This window comes from Rhynchophorus ferrugineus, unplaced genomic scaffold (assembly GCF_030347505.1).
Source record: "Rhynchophorus ferrugineus isolate W39M unplaced genomic scaffold, kcgeb_rfMv2 rfM4, whole genome shotgun sequence".
Taxonomy (NCBI): domain Eukaryota; kingdom Metazoa; phylum Arthropoda; class Insecta; order Coleoptera; family Curculionidae; genus Rhynchophorus; species Rhynchophorus ferrugineus.
The window spans coordinates 49,367,370-49,387,346 of record NW_027472583.1 but is presented as its reverse complement, the minus strand read 5'-3'; the positions used below and the strand labels follow the sequence as shown (position 1 = coordinate 49,387,346).

The 19,977-nt window shown below is 32.6% G+C and overlaps 1 protein-coding gene and 1 non-coding gene across 2 annotated transcripts in view; both read left to right on the top strand.

Moving 5' to 3' along the window:
• The window catches only part of LOC143196479 (homeobox protein invected), a 172,031-nt gene that overhangs the window by 128,169 nt on the left and 23,885 nt on the right, over nt 1–19,977 (top strand). The window lies entirely within an intron of this gene.
• On the top strand, nt 10,042–10,148 carry LOC143196751 (U6 spliceosomal RNA). Its single transcript, XR_013005819.1, has one exon. It is a non-coding gene; the product is annotated as a U6 spliceosomal RNA (small nuclear RNA).

The window sequence follows — 19,977 nt, the reverse complement described above, 5'->3', positions numbered from 1 at the left end:
ACTTCAATATTCTTATGAGAATGGAGTCTTTTCTCATGCCCCCTTGCAATTCTTTTGATTTCTTGACTGACTGGGTATCTGAAAGTCTCGATGTACTTCACTGGACTTTCTCTGAGGATTCTTCACTATTGTCTCCGACAGCTATAATCGCAGTATCGTCAGCAAATGTAGCCATTTGTGGTATATCACAAGTGTAGAGTAGAAAAAGTATAGGCCCCAGTACACCTCCTTACGGTACACCTGCTTTAGCTTCTTTAATTGTAGAGTAAGTTTCTTATTGTTTGACTATATACATTCTGGTTGTAATGTACGAACTTAGTAGTGCGCTGTGTTGTTTTGGTAACATTTTCTGTAGTTTATGAACAAGGCCTTCATGCCAAACCTTATCGAAGGCTTGTGCTACATTTAAGAATATAGCTGAGCATAGTTTTTTACTTTCGTAGGCATTTTCAATAACATCTGTTATTTTATGGACCTAGTTAATTGTTGAATGTTTGTAAATAATCCTAAACTGGTGTATTGGTATCAGCTTTTTCTTTCTATAATCGGTTTTATTCTTTTCAAAAATCTCAGATATTACAGACAATAGTGATATAGGTCTATAAACTTTTATGTCGTTTTGATGACTTCCCAGGTTTTGGAATCATTATAATGTCTGGCATCTTTCAAATGCCTGGTACATGTTTTTAATCTAAATGCTGTATTGATTAAGTTGGTTGGAGTTTTATAATTCCCTTTCTTGGTTTTTGCAGTAACTCTCCTGTTATTGAATCGTAACCTGGTGGTTTCCTGGGTTTAATGTTAGTTTTAATAACTTCGGTTAGCTCTTTTGGCGTGACTAATTCAATCATCGAATTTTCAGCTTCTATGTCCGGCAAATTATATTCTATATTAGTTTCGTTTGATTTGAACATTTTATTTCTACATATACAGCAAACGTTTCTGCTTTTTGGTGATTGTTACGTGCCCAGTTCCCACATAGGTCTCTTATAGGTGGACTGTGTAGACATGAGCGCTTTAGATATTTCATGACTTTCCAGAGTGAATAATCATCTGTTAAATTTTTCAGATTATCATTTATGATATTGTTTTTAATTTCCAGCCTTTTTAGTCTTTGGGTTGTATTGTTTAAAATATTTTTATTTTCAGGTGTTCTGTTTTGTTGCCATTTTTTTCGTAATTTTCGTTTTTCAGCTACCATTTCCTTCAGTACTTTTAGATAATTAATTCCTTTAATTGTACTTTTCATGTATCTACTACGAATATTTCTGGTTCAAAACATAATTGTTCAGTTGTCTTTAAGGGTGCATTTAGTTGAATTCGCTTGTTTAATTATTCAGCAAATCCTTCAAAGTCTGTTCTCTTGTCTGTTAACGTCGGGTTCCTTTAATTTCTTATTATATTTTTGCTCAACGCCATAATTACTGGGGTATGATCTGAACTTAGCTCAAAGTGTTGTTCGACTTTTGTATAGTTGTATGTTATATTTCTTACTATAAAGAAATCTAACAGGTCTGGGGTTTTCTCTTGATCAGTCGGCCAATAAGTTGGTTTTCCAGCTGACATGTAACTACATCTTAGTTCAGCAGCTGCTTTATGTAGTTCATTGCCTTTGGATGTTGTCATTCTGGATCCCCATCTTGTATTTTTTGCATTGAAATCACCTCCAATTATAAATTTTTCTCTCAGGTTGCTTAGGACATTCAAATAATTTTCCTTTTTTGATTGTATCTTGGAAGACATTAAACTGCGGCTATTGTAACCTTGTATCTGCTTGATTTAATAGTTACTACTGTTACTTGATTTTCTGCTGTACTGAGCCCGTGTTCTTGATGGTGGCAAATGTTCTTTTTTGTTATTATTTCACTTCCTATTCTTGCGGCGTTAGCTGGATGTATGGTATGATAAGATGTATATCCTCTATATTTTATAAAGGATTTTTTAGAAGAGAAGGTGATTGCAAATGTGGTATACTTAAATTGTAATAATTGCAAATAAAATAAGTAGTGTAAAGTGTTTCATTAATTCGTAATAAAGTCAAGCTAAAATCGTCAGCTCTCAGTAACCAGAACGCAAAGTGAATTAGCAATAAATAAAAGGGCTCCAACGTCAGTCCACTAAAAGAACTACCGAAGAGGTGCCAAGCAAACGGAACTATTTAATTAATTTAGCTAGTTTTTTTTTGTCTAAAAAATCACTTTATAAGATCTGTGCAAAATAAATCTTATATAAATAAATGATAATATAGTATAATAATAAAATAAGCCGTTAAAAATCTTTTTTTTTGGTTAAGAAAATCACCGGAATGGTATACTTTCACGAAAAAAAAACAACCTAAAAGTTTTCTGATATAATATTAAACACAATGTATCAATTCAAACATTTCTTTATGAGCAGAGTATGTAAGACATACCATACGTATTGAATGACTTCAAAAAAACCAACAAATTAAATATGACGAAACGAATTGACCGTTAAAAGTCGATTGGGTTTCCGAATAAGAAGTACTCGTGTGCTACCGGTAAATTAACAATAATATATGTTTCGTATAAAACTCGATTTATTACCGGTTCGAGTCTGAACATGATAAATAAGGTAGTCTCTGCCATTTGACAGGTATAATGATGGCCGAATATAACGAATGGGCTTGTATAACATTAGTTTTCGTCATGAAAAATATTTTTGTTTGTAGAAATGCCTCGTAAAACTGTTTAATCCGAAACTGGGTAGATATTATGTTTTATAACGTGTATCAGGTTAAGGCGATGGTGATTTATTACTAGTGTTATCGATTTTTTTTAAATTAATATTGTTGTCATTATTCTTCTGGTATTCAACAGATGATAGTCGTCTTTCATTGGTTTGGTAATATCGCTTTTTTCGCAGCTTTCTGCGGAAATTTCTGTTTTTTACTATTTTGATATATTGTAGTATATCTTATATGCAAATTATCATTGTTTAATCACGATCTCATTATATATGCTTTGGTATTGTTAATATTCTTTCCATTACTCATAAAGACTGCAAATCAATAAGTTTGTTTTAATAGACAAAATTGTAAAAAATTATGTATGAATTTATATATTAAAATATTACCTAGATTTTTGTTAGCTGATTTTAAAACATTTGAACTCGGCTTTAGGAAATCTACCCATCTTCGGATATATCATTAATAACTGAACTATTTAGCCAAACTATGGTCCATTCTTGGAAACCAATGACCTTGATTGTTAACTCGCAGAATAATTCCATATCCATATTCATTCCATTTCTAGTTAAATAATTTTCATGCAAACTTTTACGAACTATTTTCTGGTTGGACTTTCATATACATTTTATTACATTTTTGTAAAACTATCATTTCGATATAGTCGATTCAAACACATGCACTGAATTTGGTAGAGGCCTCTGGCTATATATTGATTTGGGTTTAGCTTACTACTAGCTCTGTATTAAGATTTAATTAAAGAGGTTAAAACTTAATTTAGTTATTTGCCGGTCTTTTCGGTTTTTGTAACAGATTTCACTAGTTATATATGTCCAATATTATGATTTGATATATTTATGATATTATTTTACTGATATCGAACCACACATCGACTTCAAGACCATAATATATTTTACTATCTATTTTAAATAACGGAAAGGAATTACTAACATGCCTAATAGGTAAATAATAATAAACATATATTAATTTAGAATATTAGCATACTTCTAGTTATATAACTATATATTGTTTGGACATCCAAAACCTATTACATTCCTTACAACCCACTTTAGATATTTTCCCAACTGTCAATCTGTCAAATGTCAAAATGTCACTACATATACATTCTAAGAAGAACTATATTACAATACAATATTTTAAACCTTTTAGTATATCTTAGTTTTCTTAGTTCTGTTTATGTTGCTAGAATAATAGAATCTTCATCAACGTTCTCAGATTTAGTTTAGTTAGGTTTCATTATAAATATATTTTGTTAATACAGCAACTTTTTTGCAGTATAATACTTTTGGATCATATCATTGGCCAAAAATATGCAATATTATATATTTATTTACAAAGAGATTTATAAATATAATATAATAATTTTTTTATATGAATCATATTATGTTATATTTATTTTTATACTATGTAGTCTTTCATTATTAAATAGTCGCATAGAACTTATATATACAGTGAACTTATCCCATGAATGAAATTAGAATTTGGTTAAGGACGATTAATTTAATAATTTATTAATTAATTAATTTTTGCTTTATTTATATTATTCTCTAAATTTGTAAAATAATTTGGATGGGAACAATGTTATGAATTAAATAATTTGTTTAAGTCAGTAGTTTAGTTAAATACACTATAGTCTTTTGATAATCCGATTGTTTCAAACATCTTCCACTTGATCACCTGTATCAAAATATTGCTCCATTAAGTAGTCACGCAATCAATATGGACGTACAGATGTGTATGGTCATTCTCGGCCAAAGAAAATAATTATATTTCTCTTCAGAATCAAATTCTATGGAATGTTGTTACTGCTCTTAGAATGTTTCAAATAATTTATCAAAAAAAGTACACAAACAGTTATTATCGAATTTAAAAAATATATTAGTAGACAATAAGAGTATTTTGCAGCTGTATAATTTTTTGTTGGTAATATATATGTTAATTTAGTTTGATTTCTGCCATTGCCATTGGTAAAATGAATGGTAGTATTGAATGAGTTGAAATCCTACACATTTCCTTATTAATAGCGTGGCAAGTATAACTGATGTTATTTAACATGATGTTGAACATGAATATATTGATTAACTCATTTATCAGACAAGAAAATCGCGTTTCTAATCACCGAAAAAAAATTGTTTAGTTTAATTAGAACCATTTATCCTGATAAAAACAATTAAAAATACCAGTAAAAAATATCCTTTTTTACTGACAGCCTTGTCATTACACTTCCTGATATTTTACTGATCATTAGTTTAATGATATTGCATTTTTTTTTCTTGTACTTGTTTTTATTGTATTGTATTTTAATAACTTGGTATTATTTAACATTTATTTCCTTTTATTCTTTATTTTTTTAATGTAATACAATTAATATTGTACAATTATTAATAAGTGTTGGACAATCGTATATTGTAAATATAAAAAAAAATTACATTAATAGCAAAATCTCACATCATTGTTAAAGGCAACAACATTAAATTTCATCTATTATTTAGAACTTTCTTTATTTGTCCTATCATAAATATAACTACTTATAATAGTATAACTATTACTACTTAATCTAAGAAAAAAATTTCAAAATTCAAAAGTGTCTTGCGATTATTTTTCATTTTTATTAAACTTTCTTGGACATTTTTTCCAGCTTCTTTAATGGTTGGCATTTATTCATATATCTCATTAAATTCTTCATTATTACTCACTTTTATAATAAACTTATGGAAATAATATACACTTATAATATATACCATTATGTTAAACGATTAAGATATCAAAATAATAGTAAATTATATAAAATCCGCATGTAAAAACAAACTGAAGCTTCATCGTTATTTATGACCACTGATAAATGAAGTATAAAATATAATATGTATGTACATAAAACGGTTTTAGAGACCGACAAATCATCACATGATGATACCAACTGACCATTAAAAGTATAGTAGTTTCAATATCAATATAAAAAGCACTTACTGCTACTGTTAACAATAATATGCCTTTCGTATAAAACACGATTTATTACGGTATAAGTCTGAACATGATAAATGAGGCAGTTTCTGCTATTTGACAGGTATAATGATGGTCCGGTATAAAGAATGGGTTTGTATAATACTAGTTACAGGTTTCTGTTTAGGTGTATTCCTGATTAATTTATGCTTTAATTGACGAGGTTATTTTAAATTAAAATTGTATTTGAACTTTTTTTAAGTATAAGGACGGGCAACAAGTAATTTCGGTTTCTCGTAATACATGGTTGTTTGGGTTAATTTATTTAGAATATCCTAAGTGAAAGGTAGCGTCATTTGTTTGCTCAGTCAACAGTCATTGTGGCTTCAAATTGGAGATTCCAGAAGGTTATTAGTGTTGTAATTTAATGGGCCGAGTGTTTATCTTTAATCCATTTTTGAAACGAATGATTATGGGTAATGAAAACTGGACCACGTGTGATAATAATGTACGAAAAAGATTCTGGTTGAGGTCTAAAGAATCTACACAAATAGATGTAAAGTCTATATTGTCACCAAGGAAGGTGATTGGTGGGATTGTTGGATTACGAGCTGATAGAACCTATCCAAATCCTTTATTTAACTAGCTACTTTTAACAAATAATATAACTAAAGCACGCAATTGAATTTTATAATGATGCCGTTATGGTTTTTCCAGAAAATTGGCATACTTCGTCGATCAAAGTGGCAGAGTTATAATTGTTTTAGTTAAGAATTCATTCTAATATATTAGGAATATTATTATGAAATAATATTATCTCCATATTGAAGAAGTTTTTGATATTTATGGTTATCTATTGTTTAAAACATAGAGTCGATAGGAGAAATAACAATGATAACGAAACAAACACAAGGCAATTTTGCAAACCATATGGTTTAATGACATCAACAGGTAACACTACTGAACAAAAAAGAATCTTTCCTTCATTTCGTATATCAATTCTTACTAATTTTGAGTAAGAAAAATTAATATGAAAAAGATATGTTTTTATTAGCTGTATATTTATAGGTGTTCCCTTATTACTGTCTTTTGGTTTTTCTCTTGTAAGACATAATTTTTGTCATTATCTTCAGTTTTTAAATTATAGCTTCTCCTATGAGAAAAATTAAGATCTCGAGTGATCTGTCAATCACTGATCCATTGGCTCAATACTAGCGGTTAATTAACTTTTTTTTAAGTCAAGAGAATGAGATGCTGAAGGCTCGTTAAGTTCTTTTTCTGTCTTCTGTGCGTTATATTTTCCTTTATTCTATTTTATATATTTACTCTCTACTCAACTCATAAATTTGAGGTGTTTAGTGTAGCTAGATCTATTGAGAAATGGTAAACTTTCTAAATATGGAATAGATTAAATAACTGATGGAAAATTGGCTATTTCACATTTATTTTTTATTATTTTTCTGCTGCTTATGCTGATAGTTTTTTTTTCTTTCGGCTACTCTTCTAATATAATTGAATATGAGTTACACTATATATGTGGAACCTATGACATATGACTTGGTCTTTTTTCATGCCAAAATAATGCGACTAGGCAGTCATACTACAGTTACCGAATTTAAAACAATCCAAACCCGGATATTTTCCATCAATTACAACAAAAATAGTCAATTCATCGTTACTATTCATCACTATTGTAACCTTTAAATAACTATACTATTTGTCTTTTGTCACAAAATAAGTCACTTGCCAGTCTAAACGTAGAGCTAATCGTTGCTTTGTTGTGATTTTGTGATTTTTGAATTTAGAAGATGAAAATATATAAGAATAGGTTATTTTTTAATCCGACATATTTTGATTGTTGCATATTTTAATTGAAAGGAACAATATCTAGTGATTACGATAGCTGAGCGAAAAAATGTAGCTTAGAATCCTTTCTTTATATTCTATAATAATTCTCAGATAAAATAGGTCTCCCCCAACCGAATTATTCTTTGAATAAAACATTTAAACTTCAGCAGTATATAACGAATAATATATAAATATAGTTACAGAGCTGTCATGACTTGTATCATCTATTTTAAATCGTAAAAAATTCTTTCATACTCCTATTATTAGGTATGTCTGTATATATATGACAAAAATGAAACTTGGCAACGTTGTTATACATTCCCTTTTGTTTTAATTAAAATTCTCGATTTGCCCGTAAAAAAACGTCGTTTTTTTACCATTTTCTCCGCGGTGCTCCACTGTCCGTCTCTGTCTGTCTGGTGTGAGACTGAGCGAAGCACGGCAACGGAGCAACGAAGAAAGGAGCTATTTCAGGCGGAGGTCCATCTGGGTCGAAAATTAATGTAGTTAATTTGGTAGTCATGTTGTGTGGTCACTATCTCCGTTTCGCTCGCACCTTCGTCGGTCGGTATCGGCCGTCCTTCGCGGACCCCTCTGGATAAATATTAGATAAACGTTCGGGGTTAATGAGAGTTTTTTTGTTCGGGTTTCTGGTTTTGATGTTGATCGGTAGAGCTTCCGATCGACGTTGCCGGCTCCTATGTTTTATCAAGAAATCAGCGAATAATTTTTGCATTCGGAAATAAAATTGAAGAGTTAATTTATTGCTGAATAAATGATTTTATTTTTCAATATAATTTTGCTCATATTTAATATACTTGGTCTGGTGATAATGATGATTTTTTCCGGCTTACAAAATAGTCATGTATCACAGTTCTAATCTATTTTGTTTCCTCTATATTGGGCCCAAAACACTGCAATAATTTAATACGTTTTACTAACTTGTTTTATCATTTAGCATCCTAATAAAACCGATGAAAAGTTAAGTTAATTAAGCTTAGCTTATAAAAGTGTTTGTTTTTTTTTATGATGTTTCTTATAAGTAAATATATTTTTCAAGCTTTTTTGCGTATAAAATAACTGGTAAAAAAAAGGGTCTGCAAGAATCTGGTTTCTGAGTATTGGTTAAATTGATTTTTCTTATTCCACATTATATTCAAAATGATAAATCACAATTTTGAGGTCGTAATAGAGACTTTACACATATTAAAATGACTGAAAACACTTTAAAATTGTTAACGACAGCACCGTATAAGTAACTCAGTGTAGAGTTCGTTTTATGTAACATTTTCCATTAAAATTCCGAGTTCCGATTATTGTTGGTTGTTCAACAAGCTCAACTATTTATTTTTATTCTGTAAAAAGTAAACTAGAATAAGAATGTTAATATGCTGTTGCTTTTTGGATGTTGTACGAAGATATTGTAGGATGGACGTATGTGAATTTTAGACATTGCTATTGAAACTATATCTCTAAATATATTAAATTGTTCGTGCCTTATTTAAGTGAGTAAAACTATTTTAACAAAAGACTAACGCTACTAGCTTTCCCATTCTTTGAGTTCAATTATGTAGCCCACTTTATTATCTGTACAGTTCTCTTTAAAATAAATTTTTAAAATAATTAGGAGAGAAAAAAAACCTATGATTTGATACTAACTTTATTGTTATTGTCAATCTTGATAGTATAGTTAATAGATGAAGTACAAGTAGTTCATCCAGTGTAAATTTTAATGTCGGTAATGAAAACCAATTTATTCAGGGTCTAGATGGTCTTAAATTCATAATAAGAGTTTTATAATACATTTTAATTAAACACATTTATTTAAATACCAGTATCATTTGAACTATTTAATTTCAAAAAATATCAAAAAATACTCTTTGATCTAACAATTTTTCTGGGAATTTTGAATGAGAATGTTTAACGAAATGTTTATTCTTTAAGACTTATATTCTTAAGCCTATATGCTTCAATGCAATATATAAAAGCTTTTATAAATTTTTTTTTCTAGGTAATATATTGTAATAATAGTAGCAGTGTTATAAAGAGATATGTGAAACGCATTAAAGTGTAACAATCAATAATTCTGTAATATCTAACAATTCTTGCTTGCAATATTACCACATATAGAATAGCTTTTGACCTTTTTTGTATCCCCTCGGATTCGTCTAGGCCTGTAGTTGGAAGCACGTATTCATTTGTTTCAAAAGATTCTCTGGATAAAGATATGTTTATTTTTTGGAAGCTCTAATATGGACAGACCATATGTCTTTTCGATTGATTCTATCAAAGGATCTGTGAATCAATACATGTGTCGATTATGTATATTAAAGATAATGAAAGATTTGCTGTTTCAATTAGAATTATAAATTGTATTTTGACTAAGCAATGATCGTTCACATTAGAAGCTATACTATTTCCATTAAAACCAAGTTTGGTCTAAATACTCTATAAATAGCAATAGAAAATAGAACTAAAACGATAGCAGTTTACAAATTAGAGTTACTAAATTATAATATTTTACTGTACTCGCTTCGGCGGTACATATACTAAAATTGGAACGATACATAGAAGATTAGCATGGCCCCTGAGCAAGGATGACACGAAAAATCGTGAAGCGTTCCACATTTTTAGAGACAATTTTGGCTTCCATCATTGACTAGCATTTTCACCGCCGAGCTGCTGGCTATATATATGGCCCCATCTGCCTTGGAAGAATCACAGATTAGTGAATCCATACTAGTAGTATCGGATTCTATGAGTTCCCTAGAGAGATAGACAAGGACAGAACACCCTCTGGTCACATACATCAGAGAGATACAGACAAAGTTACAATTTAGGGGTGTAAGAATAACATACCTCTGGGTCCCCTTCCATAAAGGAATATCTGGAAATGAAAGAGCCGACCATCTGACAAGTAGGGAAGAGGAGTCGATCAAGTTACGCGAACCGTTTAGCAAAAAAGATGCCAAAGTCTATATGAAGAGCCTAAATAGGCTATTGACCCAATTAGAATGGGACATTTTCATAAAAAACAATAAATTATGGGAAGTCAAGAGGATCATCAATCAATAGACTATAATAACATGAGTAGACGCAAGTCAAGCGTCCTTGCACGACTGCGAATGGGGCACTGTAAACTGACACATGAATATTTGTTGAAGGGAAGCCCGCTCTTATGTGATTTGTGCCAGATTCAACCAAGCGTCAGACAGATTTTACTGGACTGCCAAAAATATGATGATTTGAGGAGACAACTTGAGATGCCGACAACACTGGAAAAATGGGCCAACCTGAGCAACTGAATATGCTGATTGACTATCTAAAGACCATAGACCTACTTCAACACCTGTAACATACATTTATTATTGTGTAATTGAAAATTTTTGATTGTATATATTTTAGTGTTTATAATCTACTGTGAACTATTTTAAGCTGTTAATGTTAATATAATCTATTATAATTCACCCTAAATAGCCCAAAAGGCTGACGGGTTTAAATAAATAAATAAATATAATATTTTACTCATAAATTGCTGATATTTTTTTCTATTAAATAATAAATAATTATATTATCTCAACAATGCGAGGCATGACACCAGGACACATTTTAGTAGACAAAAAGATGATAATTTTCTGTATCAAATAATAAATAATTATATTATCTCAACAGACTAATTGCAAGGCATGACACCAAGACACTTTTCAGGAGACAAAGAGCAAGTCGCCGATGGGTCTGATACAGTTTCATGTATTCTCATTATATGTTTCGTGCATCTGTCAATGTATACTGACCTACGATTGAAATAAAATGCATTTTAAAAATAGAGCAATAAAAGGCTTCCTTGATAATCAAAGTTTCTTAATCAAAGTTCTTAATTATACTATAAAAAGATAAAGAAAAATTGTTAAAATTCGATATATAAATATTCTCAACGAGATTTATTGCGTTTTTATGAAGATTTTTACTATTTTATCTTATGGTTTCTATTTACACCTCTAGAATAAGTTATTTTAAGTATAAAATTTAATACAAGTAGAATAAGCGTGTAAATATATATAACACTACTTGCCAAAATGTTACTATAAATAGACTTACTTCTTAGTCTTTTTGGTGTTGTACTGTCTGAAACTAAAGGCACATATCCGTCTATGTTAAGAGAATCTATGGAGAAACACAGTTTATAATTTTCAGTTAAATTTGGAAACTTCTCAGATTACGTAATTTAAACTTATACTATATTTACTTCTAATTACATCTGAATATTATAATATAAGACATCTTTTGCTTATTCCAATATTGAATTATTCCAATATTAATTATTTTTATTTCCGATAATTTGTAAAATGTTGTTTGTTGTGTGTAAAATGTCACTTGTTTATCATTGTTCATTGTTAAAATCCATTTCTAGATAATAGAACTCAAACAAGTTGCTCTTTACTCAAATCTTTCAGTGTCCGGACAGCACTAGGTAACTAAAAACTTGAAATGCATTTTTTTGAGGTTTTAATGAATGAATGTGTTAATAAATGTAATAATTTTTAAATTAACATAGATAATAAAATTATAAAAACGTTTTCCTCTAGTTATAGTGATACAATAAATATAACAGAAAGAAATGTTAAAATTCAACATTTAAATTCCAACTATTTTCTCACGAGGTTTATAGAGATTTTATGAAGATTTTTAACCATTTTATCCCGTGGTTTCTACTTATACGACTAGAATAAGCATTTGTTAACTTGTTAACTATACAAGACTACGACGACATGTGAGTATCGTCGAGCTTACGTGAATATCGTTTTCAGTCAATCTACTTATACCGCGATTATCCGCCGGTTTTGGTAGAGATCGCGCTTTTACATGTCATTTTTCTTCTTTTCTGTTGGCGTGTCGTTCTTGCTGTCGTGGTGGGTGGCTGCCTCATAATATAGACGTACCTCACGTCAAGCCGGAGATTTAATTTTGCCGATCAGAGGCGGCGTGGGCCGGCCACCATCTCAGATTACTGACCCGGGAAGGTCCGATTACCTTCGGCCGGACATAACCTGCCACCAAAACAGTTGACGATCGCAAAGCTTGACACATTACCGATGTAGTTCTCGTTCCGTTCGCGGTCTTCCCCGAAACGTCTCCGATAACTTCGTGAATGTGTCACTTTTAAGCGGCCAAAAGCTTATGGACGAGTCTGGCCCATTGTGGTAGCGGTACGGCGCGTCTTTGGGGACGTCTTCTTCGGAGCTTGATTGAAGACGCGTCATATACATCTCCGGTAATGGTCGAACTACGACGAGATCGTCGGTATTTACATTTAAATCGCAACGTTGCAAGGTAACGACCCGCGATTAAATTTAATTGCGTGGTTTCGACGATTCAGTTTATAATTATGTTCCCTGGAAGGCGCCACCTGCTGTATCTTGCTTATGTTATGCGAAGTTAATTAAACAATTCTAATCCTGCAGTACTTAGGTGCAGTTCAATTTCTTGTTAATCAGTGAAAAGTTTCGCAACACTCTCAGCATGAGGTTTCAGTTCTTCGGAATATTATAACACTAAAATTTGCCTCTTTTTCACAAATATATACATATACTAGCTTCAAACTATGACATCTCCTTTATAGCTCAATATATCCCATAGCTATCTGAAATTTCCTCAAAACTGAGGCAATAGTACTGATACAAAATTTGTTTCTTATTGGCCGATCTAGTCAAAGGAAAATTATATTCATCTACGCTTCTTCTTCTTCCCATGGCTTTCTTATCGCTACTTAAAGCCCAGACTAGGCCTTAGCCTCTTTTATCTTCTCCTTCCACGTCAGTCTATCTCTTGCCGCTCTCCTCAACACTGGGGTACACAGAAGGTCGCAAGAGTCTTCCCAGCATTTCCGGGGTCTCACACTGGCCTTATTCTATGCATTCGATTATTTTTGGTAACCGCTTGTATTCTATTAATATCGCATCCTCTGCCAACAGTAACTGTTGTAATCTGATGAATTTTGAGAGTGAGGGTTCTTTAAACAGATAATATAATTCTTGATTAGGTCTAGTTCTGCAGATGTTATTATCCTTAGTTGGTCCCATTATCTTTCTCAGTAATTTTTCTTCGAAACCATTGAGTATGATTTTCTCTTTCCGACGCTTCGTTTCCAATGCTTGCAATGGTGTTATTATCGTTTTCATCTCTCAGCTTTTTATTACAATGTAGGTTTTTAGATTTTACTACGTCGGACATTGCGAAATAAGCTTTATTAGCTAATCAATTTATATGTGTATTTCTCCATCTTCCGTACCCGCTGAGTTCAGTTCCACTTCCAGGTATGTAAAGTAATCCATCGACTCAATATTGTCTTCTACTATGATTCGCGCGTTTTCATTACCTCTTTTATATATTAAAGTCCTTGTTTTACTCGGGTTAATCTTAAGGCTAATGTCGTTGGCATGTAGTTTTGGTTCTGAATATGCCTGGCTTGCTGTTTCTTCTCTTTGGCTCATAATATCGATATCATCTGCATAGCCAGCCAGCCGTAGTGTCTTGTGTTGGTTTGCAGGTTTCCCTTCCCGGCATTTACCTGCTTTATTATATTTTCTAGAACTAAACTAAATAGAGAAGGGACCAGCCCATTTCCTTGCTTCAGTGCCTTTCAAGATATTGACCGCCAAGGTGAGCAAATTGCTATTGCGGAACTATTGTCAACTACTGGAATCATATATTTCTGAAGGAAAATTTAGTCTCGTATGACGATTGAGCCTTCCTCAATACAGGGTAGTGCCTAGGGACAACTTTGTATCTTCTCTATACTGCTGATATCCCAAATACAAAAGAGACGGTACTTGGAATATTTGCGGAAGAAACAGTTATCATTGTATTATCATAAACGATATATTTATGTCTAAGACTGTGAAAAAAGTACAACTTGCAGTCGACAAGATCTACAATGGACTAGAGGCTGGAAAATTCAACATAATAATTCTAAATCTATCCGTGATAAATTTGCGTTGCGGCAAAATGACAAAAATCTAATTATACCACTTGACGGATGCTCGATTCTTAAGCAGATTCAATTAAATATCTTGCATCTATTTACAAAATTTGGACCTACGGGGTTGCATTAAAACATAAAACCATCTATATTCTATTCAAAATAGCACATAACAGAAATAAGATGTAATTTTGTTTTCTAAAAACAATATGTTGTTTTAATAATACATTAACTTAAGAGCAAAGTATTTCCCCACATATTGTTGGTAATCTCTTAATTTCCTCTATGATATTTGGAATCCGATGGTCTTTGTGCAAGTAATTGTTCCTACACTATCTGAGTATATCCACTTCACTTCTTAGGATTTTATTCGGAGTTCGTACAAGGTTCATACTTGTGGATTTCACATTCAAAAAAATATATTCACTGCCAGTTATAATTAGCTTCCGAGTAATTCTGTATGCTTCAACAATAACATAATTATAGAGAAGTTGATACAAGTATGTTTGAAATGTAACCCCTGTTTGATATAATTGAGGTTTTTATTCATACTTTATGCCTATGAATATGTTCTTTAAGGAGAACTACTTACTAGCAATATTAATTTTTTTAAAATTTATTTTCATATCATTCCTCTCTCTATCTCTCTCCACCAAGAGAAAGAGAGACAGAAACGTTATAATTTATTTTAATATAATTTTTTGAAATCTTAAAAAGAATTTTCATTCATTTAAATTTTATATAAAATTAATATGTTCTCATATACTGTCGATGCACGCCCCTGGCGAAATCGTTGTCACTAAACGAAACCATCTACAACTAGAAATACTGTCCAGAAATAGAGACGACTGTCTATTTTGATTCTTTCACGACACTAATGAGGACCGTGTCCTGGTAATTCGACTTTTAATCAGAACGGATACGCCATTTGACGTTTCCGCAGAATGGTACGCCCAAGTATCCTCTCCTTTTTTTTCCCTCGTTACTCTTTCGAAACTCTCCGGTTATTGATGCCGGTTGTTTTGGTTGTGTACTGTCGAATATAACATTTATTTATTGCTCGTTCGTTATGATAATGATGATGTTGATGATGCCTTAAAAATAGTTTTACCTTAAAATATTATAATGGGAATTGTGAAGTATTATTTCATTTTTATTTATTTTGTATTTATGTTGTCCACCAAGATTTTCTTAATTATTTGAACGTACATGAGGCTCACATTACTACTAGGTATCTAGTAATTATTTTTTAATAATATAATTGAAATGCAATATTTAAATCTATTACCCAAATTAACTGTTAATCAATATTAACTGGATGACATTAATTGGATTCAAATATTAAAAATTTTATGTAGTGAAATGTAAAAACTATCGAGTTATGCAGTTATATGAGTTGTAAAAATTGTTTATGTTGTTACTTTATACTTTTTCCAATAGATAACCCTATGTTTCATATATGATAATCAAATAACAAATGTTCGATATGATAAAAGTGAAGCAATTTGCTAGTAGAAACAATTTCGTTAATTAATGTTTTATAATAAATATAATCCTTGCCAAGTTGAACAAAATTTAAAACCACTGGTGTATGGTATAGCTATCATATCTCTAAATAATGAAATAATTGAATATATGTAAGCATTTGCTCTGCTCTTTTGTTTTTGTTGATAATATGGATTTATTTTAATAATAACAATGAATAAATTTATGAATAGTATAGCAAACCTGCTATCTTCTCCAATCTGCCCTTCTGGCAGACTTCCCATCTCCATAAAATCGAATGTCTATTTCAAGTTTGTTACACCCAACCAGGTCAAATCGCTTCAAGTTTTCCAAAATAACCTCCTCAGGGGAATCTTAAACGCTCCATGGTTTGTCAGAAATAATCAAATTCATAGGGAAACTGACACTCCAGAAATCAACCACTTCATATCTCAATCACTCCATAAACAACAAATGAGCTCAAGTTCTTCTGAAAACGCGCTTGTTCCCGAGCTGATCGACATTTTGGGAGCTTCCTGGAAAACCTTCATTTGGTCCAATTCCATCATCCATTGGGACCACTCATCCAGGAATGGCAATGAGACAGCAGATTATCTGGAGGAGAAGATACAGTGATCTTTATCTGAAAGTTTGCTTTGATACTTCGTATTTTTTCCAATAAATAAACCTATATTTCATATATGATAATGTTCGATATGATAAAACTGAAGCAATTTGCTAGTAGAAACAATTTGGTTAATTAATGTTTTATAATAAATATAATCTTTGCCAAGCTGAACAAAATTTTAAACCACTGGTGTATGGTATAGCTATCATATCTCTAAATAATTAACTAATTGGATATGTAAGCATTTGTTCTGCTCTTTTGTTTTTGTTAATAATATGGATTTATTTCAATAATAACAATGAACACATTTATGAATAGTATCTTTAAATAAATTCCGCGTTCATCAAAATAAGTGGTAAAGAGAAGGATCATGCAAAATAGTTGGCAGTATTTCCATACGGGACTACTTGTTTGATTATTATACTGGTTTCTGCTTGATTTATTTGTTGATGATATCAATATTTGTTTTGATTAATTCTGATGGGCCATTTTTTGTCCAGTATTGTATTTGGCAGTAGTAGTTTGTAAATTTTCGGTTGACTCAGTGTTGCTATCTCCAAGAGGTATGGTTGCAGTGCCATCTGTAAATGTAGCAACAACATTTTCATTGAATATAGGCAAGTCAGGGCAGATAAAGGACTCGTCATATTTTCATCAATTTATACATAACTCTATAATTATGCAATATTGGGCGGAGAGAATTAGTTTTATCTTGCCAAGTCCTCGAATAATACCATTTCCGCCTCGCACTTCTTTTACTCGATATTGATTCTAATATTTTGTAAAATAATAATAATAAATATTGACTAAACAAAATACTGGGCAAATTCTTCGCTAATTTGAAATTTTTAATGCAGTAGCCAGATATAATGTTGCTATGAGTAAACATTCGCAACTGTATTTTGAAAATAGTAACGATGTGGGGTGTGTAATCAATCCAACTTATTACAAAGTGAAACTTTCTCAAATTCAATGAATCATTTTCGGCTTACTTAAATAAATCAAATTAAGCATACGTTTCTAGTTTTATTGGACGTTTATTTCTCGGTCATAAAGCTCATTAAATTTTTCTATAAATCGTTCTCGGTCAGCGTGTTCGGTCTCTTATCGGTTACAAACACGTGTCAACGCGGGTTACCACCCTTCGGGCGCGGACCGAACCAGCGACCGGACCCCCGCCTGCTGCCGCTACTGCCGTTGCTGCTGCTGTGTGAAATGGTCCGAAAACGATGCGATTTTTAAAGTGCGAACATAGCTGCGAGTCAATTTTACAGAAAATAAAACTGGGCCTTATCGTTGAGATATTAAGTTTTCCGCGGCTAATAGCGTAGAAAATTGAAAAAAGGGCAGTCGGGGGCGGTTCCAGGACGGGGGAGGGGGTGGTATTATGTCATTTTGAAGGGTAAACGGTGTGAATAAGCAATAAGTTTGACTTGGAATATAGCTAGCATTGATAATTTTTACTAAAGTTTGACAAAATTGGGGTTATAGAATTTTCTCTATTATATAAATATTTTTTGTAAAAAGTGGTAAATTCTTCTCGTGGTAAAAAAGAGATTAGTTTTGAAATAAAATGTACAGATTTTTCTACATGTCTTTCATAATATTTTTTTTAAATTGTCCTTATCTTCTTAAAATAAAAACTGTATGTAAAACATTTATTTCTTCAGCCTGAAACTAGGAGGAAAAAGGTTTTATACGTACTAAAGTTGGCTATTTACATATAACATTAAGGAGTTGTGGAAACAAAAAATGTAGTTGCCACAACTCCTTAACATGGATGAATCCAAGAACAATGATTATGTGGGAGCTACTTTTACATTAACGTTATCGGAAAAGCACTTTAAGCTTTCCTCTTCATCCGGGCATACTAACGGCTGAACTACTGCCACCTACAAAGCTATAAGTCAGAAGATCTAACCGCTCTCATCAAATTCTATCTATCGGACAAATCTTTCCAGGTCAAGATCAGGAAAACATTTTCCAGTCGAGAACAAATCGATGCTGGCGTACCTCAAGGTTCCCCGCTGGTCCCAGCCTTATTTAGCCTGTTTATTTTAGATCTGTCGAGAAAAGAATTCATGAATGTTTGCGGAAGCAGCTCGATCATGCAGTCAAGTGGTTCAAATTATGGAGGTTGCAAATTAACCCCCTGAAAACCCAGGCCATCATTTTCCACAAGAAGCGTTACGCCTTGCACATTTCGCAACTTAAGATCAACACTGCAATAACTCCATGACTGGATAACGTCATGTACCTAGGTCTCTACTTGGACCGAGGGTTCTATTGGCATTCCCAAATCCAGAAAACAACCCAGAAGGGCTCGGGGATACCAAATCTGCTATCTTTCCCGATACGATCTGCCCTTCTAGCAGACTTCCCATCTCCATTAAATCTAATGTCTATTTCAAGTTTGTTACACCCAACCAAGTCAAATGGTTTCAAGTTTTCCAAAATAAGCTCCCCAGGAGAATCTTAAACGCTCCATGGTTTCTCAGAAATAATCAAATTCATAGGGAAATTGACACTCTAGAAATCAAGCACTTCATATCTCAATCATTCCACAAACAACAACTCAGTTCAAGTTCTTCTGAAAACGCGCTTGTTCGCGAGCTGGTCGACATGCTGGGAGCTTAGCACCGCGTCACCGCCAAGCTCCCCCCTTTTCCAGGCTGAAACGACCTGATCCGTCGCTACAGTCATAACTTTTGTCCCTATACAACAGTACCCAGTTGTGTGTTAACTCAGGTTCGCGAATCAATAGAATCGCCGGGCCCTCGTGCCCAATAACGGCTGCCCGATCAGCGGGTGCCATATCCCCAAATTTAATGCAGTAGCAGTAGTGATCCACAGGGGTCAACTGTGAGACGGTTTCGGCTTAGTGTATTGGCAAGCCCAGAGGCAGTCCCACATAACCCTAGGTACTACGTTATCCAGCCATGGAATTATTGCGGTGTCGATCTTAAGTTGCGAGACGCCCAGTGCGTAACGATTCTTATGGAAAATGATGGCCTGGATTTTCAGGGGGTTGATTTGAAACCTCCTGAATTTGAACCACTTGACCGCATGATCGAGCTGCTTCTGTAGACGTTCATGAATTATAACTTCGAACCTAGCGGCCGTGAAGAAAGCAGTGTCGTCAGCGTAAAACGCGACGTCAATGTGCTCTTTTCTCGGCAGATCTGAAATAAAGAGGGTAAATAAGGCTGGGGCCAGCGGGGAACCTTGAGGTACGCCAGCATCGATTTGTTTACGACTGGAAAGTGATACCCTGATCTTGATCTGGAAAGATCTGTCCGAGAGATAGGACTTGATGAGAGCGGTTAGGTCTTCTGGGGGCCTAACCGCACACACTTTGCGATCAATCCG